This window comes from Channa argus, chromosome 7 (assembly GCF_033026475.1).
Source record: "Channa argus isolate prfri chromosome 7, Channa argus male v1.0, whole genome shotgun sequence".
In the NCBI taxonomy this organism is placed as follows: domain Eukaryota; kingdom Metazoa; phylum Chordata; class Actinopteri; order Anabantiformes; family Channidae; genus Channa; species Channa argus.
Window position 1 is genome coordinate 26,376,101 of NC_090203.1, and position 9,049 is coordinate 26,385,149.

Sequence of the window (9,049 nt, forward strand, 5' to 3'; positions counted from 1 at the left end):
ATGATGGGGGGCGGGGCTCTGGCTCCTCTCAGTTTGCGGAGGAAGTAGAGACGCTGCTGTGATTTTTTGGCTAGTGCTGCAGTGTTATCGGTCCAGGAGAGGTCCTCTGTGATGTGCACACCCAGGAACTTGGTGCTCCTCACCCTCTCCACATAAGCACCGTTGATGGTTAGAGGAGCGTGCTGAGTGAGCGCTCTCCTGAAGTCAACAACAATCTCTTTCGTCTTCTCCACATTCAGAGAGAGATTGTTGTCACTGCACCACCCGGCCAGGCGTCTCACCTCGCTCCTCTAGTTTGTCTCATCGTTGTTGCTAATGAGACCCACCACAGTCGTGTTATCTGCAAACTTAATGAAGAGGCTGGAGTTGTGTGATGGTGTGCAGTCATGGGTCAGCAGGGTGAAGAGAAGGGGGCTCAGCACACATCTTTGGGGGACCCCAGTGTTCAGTGTGATGGTGCTGGATGTGTTACTGCCGACCCTTACTGCCTAAGGTCTTCCAGTTAGAAAGTCCAACAGCCAGTTGCACAGCAAAGTGTTGAGCCCCAGCTGGACCAGTTTGTGAATGAGCTGTTGAGGGATGATAGTGTTGAATGCTGAACTGAAGTCTATGAACAGCATTCTGACGTATGAGTCCTTTTTATCTAGATGTGTGAGTGCTGAGTGGACAGCCGTTGCGACAGCATCGTCGGTCGAGCGGTTGGACCGATATGCAAACTGGAAGGGGTCCAGGGAGGGGGGGGAGGGCAAACTTGATGTGGTGCATGACTAGCCGTTCAAAGCAGTTCATGATAATCGGAGTAAGTGCAACTGGACGGTAGTCATTGAAGCAGGATGGAGACGGCTTCTTCTGGACTGGAATGATGGTGGTGGCTTTGAAGCATGTGGGTACAACAGCCTGACTGAGAGATGTTGAAAATGTCTGTGAAGACATTGGTGAGTTCTGCTGCACAGTCTCTCAGTACACGCCCAGGAATGTTGTCAGGACCCGGAGCTTTCCGTGCTGAAGGATCTCCTCACGCTGTCTGGGGTCAGCATCAACACTTGGTCGCAGGGAGGAGGTGGAGTCTTCTGTGCAGTGGAGCAGTTTGGCTTTTCGAAGCGAGCGAAGAAGGCGTTCACCTCGTTCAGCAGAGAGATGTTACTGTCACACGTCCGCAGTGGGGGCCGGTAGTCCGTAATGGTCTGTATTCCCTGCCACAGGCTCGGAGTGTCTCTGCTGTTGCTGAACTGATGGGCTATCCTCCTGGAGTACTGTCTCTTAGCCTCTCTGATGCCACGGGATAGGTTGGCCCTGGCTGTTCTCAGGCCCACCTCATCTCCAGCTCTGAAGGCAGCGTTCCTCGTCTTCAGGAGTCTGTACACCTCCCCGTCATCCATGGCTTCTGGTTGGCCCGTACAGTGATGGTCTTTTTGACAGTTACATCATCAATACACTTGTTTATGTAGGCACTGACAGTCTCTGCGTACTCTTGGAGGTCTGTGGTGTTATTATATGTTATTATTGACACTGAACCTGATGTTCTCAAATGTTAAAGAAGCCTAAAGCTCTACTGTCCTTCTGCCTCTGGGCAGGTCTTAAATGATTATTACATTTTATCTTACTATTTTACAAAGTAGTAATGGCAATTTATACTCAGTGTAATTTTGAAGGATGTTAAAAATATTGTATGTTGTTCAAACTTTGCCTCACATACATGTTTTGTCTTGAAGTGTTTGCAGAACTGCTCCAAGGTCAGTTATTGTCTAACATCAGACCACCCCACACTGTAGTGACCCAGAGTCACTCCATGCTCACAGGTGCTTATCAAAGTGCTGAAAAGGGAAAAGGTTTCCATAAGAGGAGAAAGGGGCTGGGGGCAGTAGCCTGAGGGTGGAGAATGTTCTGCCCAGCAACAGAAGGTTATTGAAACTCTGTGGATGTTCTTCTCTCTTGAAAGATAGTAAAACCTAAAAGACATCCTGGATGTTGAAGCTTCTTTATTGATTACACCTGAGGTGAGTAAGACCAGATGTTGTCATTTTTGCTATGACACTGATCCACCTGCATACAAGCTCCTGGTTCAAAGGCAGCCCCTTAGGAGGTTGGTTTTGTTCTGGGGGGAGAATCTGGAGCCTCTGCCTGTTGTGGCTGAGAGGAAAATGTTGTCCAAACTCCTCTCAATCCTGTATTGTTATTATTTCCTTTATGTTTTTTATTTTATTTATTTTTACTCCTCTATTTGATTATTGTCTTGGTGGAAGTTTTTTCTTTCTTTCTACGTTCACATGGAGAGCACCTTTAACAAGGCAACACAATTTCACAATTTGTTGTTGAATCTCAAATCTTGAATCTTTGTTTGTTGTAAGTATGGTTGTTATTCTCTATCTGTATATTAATATTAGTTGGCTGATGAAGATGGTGTGGATTAAATAGTCGCCAATAAATAAATAAATAAAAGACAAAAGTAATGGAGCTATTAGGAATATCAGCGAGGACACTTCTTGGTCTGGACCTTTGCTTTGTTGTAATGTTGTAATTTATGTGTTTTTCTTTTTATGTTTAGTATCACTGAATAAATGATACTTTTTAGCATCTGTTCTGTTGTGTTCTGTTTCTGCACTAATAAAACTGATGCACATAACAAAATACAGTGGCACATTCCTTTAAATGATTTGAAAAGGTTTTAAACTAAAAGTTAAAACCCTTTTTGGAAATTAATTTAGGATATTATTAGGCTAATACTGTGTTTATAAAGTGTAAGCTAATAACTGTTGGGGAGAGGTAAAAATCCATCCTTTGCAGGAATAATCGGTCTGATTGGAAGTGTTACAAAATTCTATTGTGACAAATATAGGAAACTACCTAAAATATACATAATAAGAAATATGTATTTATGATAACAGTGACTTATTTCAGCTTCAGATCTGGTTAGTTCTCCTAGTGCTAAAAATTCTACCACTTTGTCACTGGGGGAGGAGGTGGTCTCTGGGATGGCCAATCAGATTTTGGTGGAGATTTGGTGGCACGTATGTTGTGGAGCACACAAGGCTGCAGAGACAGATTCCTGCCTAAGGTAACAAACTGACCTTTAACCTCTCTCACCTGACCTGAAATATCTCTTGGAAAGTTTAACTGTGACACTCAACTTTCTCTCAATGAACAAAGACTGTTTCTTTATGCACATGGACACAGGACACCAGATTATATAAATGTCAACATTCTCCTACAAAAGGACCACTCTGTGGTTCCTTATCAAGATTTACCTCAGGTTGAACTCAAGAAACTCTAATTTGGACAAAAGAGAGACAGTCATAAGCCATAAACAAGGTGTCCTAACATTTTCATACATGTCAAAATCTGTATGAACTAATGTTGTAAGCCTAATGAAATTGTAAATGAAGTTCTAAATGGAATTTGTATGACGCAGGTGCCACCTGAGGAATTTGTGTGCCTCAGGTGGCACAGGAGGAGAATGGTGGAATAAGCAGGATGACATCAGGACAGGATCGCCTCCCTCCATACCGGTGTTCTCCACGTGGCCTGTCAAAAGGGAAGACTGACAGGAAAATAGACAGCCATGAAAAATCAAAGATATTACTTTTCTAATAAATACATGATGGAAACAAAAAGGAAATAATGATCATCACTGTGCAAACAAATTGATTTGTTTTGTAATTCTTATCATATAGCCTAATATATTACAAAAACTAATGTGTACTCAGGAAATGTTACATGCACTTTTGACTTAAGAGTGAAGTAGTTACAGTACCAGTTAGTTAAACCTACAGAATACTTATGTCTAAATATATATATATATAAATTTATATGTGTTTGTGCTGCTTTAAAGTCATTAAATTATTTCCGACTTTTACATTTTAATGATTCAATGAACGTCTTTCTGCTCTTCCTTTCTGGGGTTGCCACAGCGGACAAGTTCTGGACTTTGATTTGGTTTGAGATGGCGTTTTTATGCCGGATGCCTGTCCTGCCGCAATACTGGGCTTGGGGCTAATGCATGTACAGAATATTTGTCTTCTAGACTAAAGAAACACAACAAAATTAGACATTTGTTATTCTTGCAAAGGTAATTTCTTCTTCCTCCTTTAAAGTAATAGAGAAGTTATCTGAACATCAGTTCAGGCTGGACTCTACTCACTGTGTTTGGCTTTGTCTCTTTTTTTAATTTTTGAAATGGTGTAATCTTTTAGGTTTAAAATTTTCTTTAGGTAATAGAAGTGCCTGTTTGACCTAAAATCTTTAAGCCCACATTTTGTTATGATCCTCCGTCTTAGTTCTTGCCGAAGTAACCTTGTGGCAAATTATTTAATTTGGTTGTGGGACATGTAGCAAGAGCTGCTGAACACTGCCACAAACCAGTTTGGTGTTGACAAGGAGAACACACTGCTTCTTTTTCATATGAATTGTTGCTTTTATGATGTGGCTACCTGGAAACAAAGCCTTGGAACTGGTGGAACTACAGCCCTCAAAACCACATCTGGTTCTGAGTCCTGGCCTACTTGTTGGTGCCAAGGCTTCAGAAACAAACTTTGTTCAGACATCTGCTATGAAAGGCTAATGTCTGAAGATGGAGTATAGTTTTGTTGCCTAAGTCCAGCCATAAAGTTCATGTGAAACTTCACTCAAAATTATCCAATTTTAACTCTCTGAGGGTTAGTCAATCTAGAGGACCCAAAGATGACCAGACACAAATCGCTCAGTGTATATCAGGTTCAATGGCGATAAGGTTGACAAACAGGCAATTGTATGAATGAGTTGAGAGCGCATGCAGGGAATTGCTCCGGCTCACTAGATGATGCAGTAGCCCAAATCTACAGAGGTCATGTAGATGAGCTAAGATGAGTCTGTTGGAACCAGGAGTTTCAGGGAAAATATTCAGCTGATAAAAGAGTCCTCTCCTCAGGAATATTCACAAGTTCAGTCTGACTAAATCCAGAGTCCAAAATACCAAACAAACAGTATTTGTCCAAAAGCATCCAGAGTCATTCAGAAATCCAATCCAATAAGCCAAGACTTTGAGAGTCCAAATTTAAACATCAAAGAGTTTGAACAGAATCCAAATCCCAATTTCCAGAAATATACCAGTCAGGAAGTCAGAAGGCCAACGAAAGCAGAGGATTCAGATGAAGGCCAGAGGCAGAGTTCAGAGTCCAGGTATATAGAAGAATGGAGGCAGAATGAAGTCAATACCTTGAAGCGACCCGCTTAAAAACAGGCTGGAGAGTCGCTTTAGAGGAGCAGGCAATCTGGCAAATCAGTGCACAAATTAGGGAGTGAGGGAGGCACAGGCTAAAGTAATCTGGACTAATTGTGGTGAAGTTACAGAAAAGAAATACAAAGTGGAAATTGAGGACTTCAAAATAAAAGTCCAGAACAGGAAGTGATCAGGACTGATATAGAGATAGAGGGTGCTCTATCTCTATCTTTAGTACTGGGAGCAATGGGGTTTTTCTTTGCACATTTCACAGCTCATTTAACCTCCCTTTTAACATCATGTGCTCTATTCTCCATTCCAAACTGTTATTCCTGTTCTGCACCTTACATTAAATATCATTTCTCCTGAATTTATCCTGTTGTTAGACGATTAAATATTCACTTTTATCTTTTGATTTATATTTATTCGTTTGGGGGATAGAAGACAGAGATCAATTATCTAAAGAAGAGCCTGCCTTTGATGGACACTTGTGACTAATTAAATAATTTGCTATAGTTAATCAATCATTATCTTGTTTTAACAGTGGTCATCTCATATAACTGACCTGGTGCCCTACAACAAGGTTAAATTACTGATAATGTGCATGTTTGCTACCTTATTTTTCAATGTCATGACCTTGTAGCTGTGAGGTAGCAGTGCTAAACACTCCACCATGCCACCCTATGCTAAATATAATTAACAGTATGTTTATGTGGAATGTGTGTGTGTGTGTGTGTGTGTGTGTGTGTGTGTGTGTGTGTGTGTGTGTGTGTGTGTGCATGCCTGTGTGTATGTATAAGTGTGAGGTCACAGATGAGAACATGACTTAGACTATGACTGAGTAATGACTATTCCATGTTGGGCCAGTGACCCTGTGCAACATTTTAGCTGTGCATTTAAAATCCCACTTACTATAATAACTAGTCATAATTAAAAATGTTGAGAATAAATAGAGCTGGGGATTCCCACTGTTACACGCAGGTGTACAACAGGGGGGTGCATTGGTGTTATGCTCTGCACTGGGCACTCATACTGTTACTTCTGATCATAGTAATCTGCTATTGTCATTATGGGGAGCCAGCCAACACATCTATTATTAACTACTGTCTGCTTTTGACTCTCAGTTGACACTGAGCTGCACTGAACAACACAGCTCTGCTCAGATGAGGAACACATTTTCATTCTGTGGTCAGACCACATCAGTGCTCAGGTTCAGCTAAGTTGGCCAGGACATCTGCATGTGAAACACACACAAACACACACAGTACAGCAATAAATTTCACACTGATGACAAGGCAAGAAATGAAAGGCAAAAAAATTAAACCCCAAATTGCTCGTGAGGAGTCAGGCAAGCACCTTGCATGGTGGCTGCTGACTTTGGTGTGTGAGTGGTAAGTGGTCTGCCTATATGATTGCTTCAGCCGTTCACACACGCACACACACACACACACACACACACACACACACACACACACACACACACACACACACACACACACACACACACACACACACAGTTTCAAAAAAGTTTTGTCATTCTTTAATCTCAGCTAAATTGCAACTCTGTGGACCACTAACAATGCATTTGTAATTAAGCCAAATTTACAAAATATATTATATCACTGTATTATAAACTACAGTGAGAAACTAAAAGATTAAACTAACAACCAAAGAAATCAACTAACCAGGCCTGTCACACATTGAATTTGGGTGCTGTGTGAGGTGTGGTTGTACTACTACTAGTACTGCACTCAATAGTGGTTGAAATGAGTAAGTACTGCATGTATAATGAATGTTACACAGTCTTTGATGGTAACACGTCAGAGATATCTTGGAAAGAAGCAGTTTTCAGTCCATTTTTGTCATTGTGGCTTGTTCTGAAGCAGCTGTCTTATGGGGATCTTAAACTAGTGGTGTTTAATGTCTTGAATGATAATATTAGCCCTCTTCAAACAGCGAGTACTGTGTAGTTGTTCCAGTGATGGCAGATCTGGGCCAACAATGTCTTTGGCTATTTTCACAACACTTTTGAGGACTTTTTTTTTTAAACAGGATTGTTGCAGCTGTTGTAGCAAACTGTCAGTTTGTTAAGATGCTTTCTGTGGTGCACATATAAAAGTTGATCTGCAACTTTTTGGGGAAGCTGGGCATTCTTAGAATATAAAGGGTCCGTTGTGCTGAGGTGTTATCGGCCCAGGAGAGGTTCTCTGAAATAGTAACTCATAGTAATCTAATGCTGGGGACCCCCTCCTCATGAAATCTCTGATGTAGACAGGCCTGTCTTCTTGTTAGGAAAAGGTTCATGTAGCTGCACCATACTCAGGTTCTGAAATCTGTGCAGCCATGTTCAAAAGTTAGTACCCCCTTTTGAACTCCATTATTTATTTTGTGTAACTACAGAATGAAAATTATCCAGTGGGTCTTACGGCAGCCAGGTGCTGCAAATCATCAGACTTAGATTAACTTATCATTAGCAGGTCTGAAGATGATTATAAAAGCAGAAGTTTTGCCAGTTTGCTGTTCTGGAGCATTCAGGTGTGTGTTAACACAATATCACGAGTGAACAACACAAGCAATGAGCTTTGAGAAGCACTTGGTGCTGCACATCAATCTGGAAAGGGTTAGAAAACCATTTCCAAACCATGTGGAGTTTGATGTAGTACAGTTAGAAAGATTAAACACAAGTGGAAATCATTCAACACAGTTGTCACTCTTCCCAGAATACGATGTCCCAGCACATTCACCTTGAGATAAGAGTGTGCAATGTGCAGAGAAACACAAAAAAGAGCTGAGAGCTTAAGAGCTCCATCTCAGACCCTACAGGCCTCACTGAGTGTGTTAAATGCTAAAGTCCATGACAGCACATTATAAAGTAGACTGAACTAGTACAGATTGTTTGGAAAGGAGAAAGCCTCTTCCTTCTCAAAAGAACATGAAAGTATAATGGAGGTTCACAAAACTGCATCTGAACAAACCATTAGACTTCTGGAACAATGTCCTATGGACAGATGTCCATGATGCACAAAGTGATGTTAAGTGAAATCTAAACACATCATTTCAGAAGAAACACGTCATGGGACCTGAGCACCTTGCAGTCATTGAGTCAACCATGAACTCCTCTCTATACCATAGTTTTCTAGAGGCAAATGTGAAGTCATCCTTCCATCAGCTAAAGCCTTATATGAACTGAGTCATGCAGCAGCACAAACAGAGCAGTAAATCTACATAAGAATGGCTGATAACAAAAGAATAAAGGTTTCTGAATGGCTTGGTCAAAGTCCAGACATCAACCCAATCAAACTGTTGTGGTGGGACCTTTAGAGAGCTGTTCATAAGTGAATCTCCAAAACCTCCATGAACTGAAGCAGTGTTGTAGAGAAGAATGTGAAGAACTGTGAAAGACTGACAAAGTCACACAGGAAATGCCCCTTTTTTCTATTTGGCTTCGTGTTTTGTTAAATAAATATTGGCATGATGAAAAAAGCTAAATGTTTTTGTTCGTCTAACATTCTATTAGAAAATAGAAAATAGAAGAGGGATTATAGCTTTTACAAGTGACTGTGTCTGCCTTTATCTTATTCTTTTCCTTTGGGCTGTACCCTTTCAGGAGTCTCCACAGTGAATCATGTGCCTTCATCTAACCCTGTCCTCTGCAAACTCTTCTCTCACAACAAGTAACTTCATGTCCTCTCTCACTACATCCATAAATGTCCTCTTTGGTCTTCCTGTAGACCTCCTGCCTGGCAGCTCCAACCTCAGCATCCTTATACCGATATACAGTTTCTCCTCTGAACATGTCCAAACCACCTCAATTCAATTCAACTTTATTTATATAGCGCCAATTTACAACAAAGT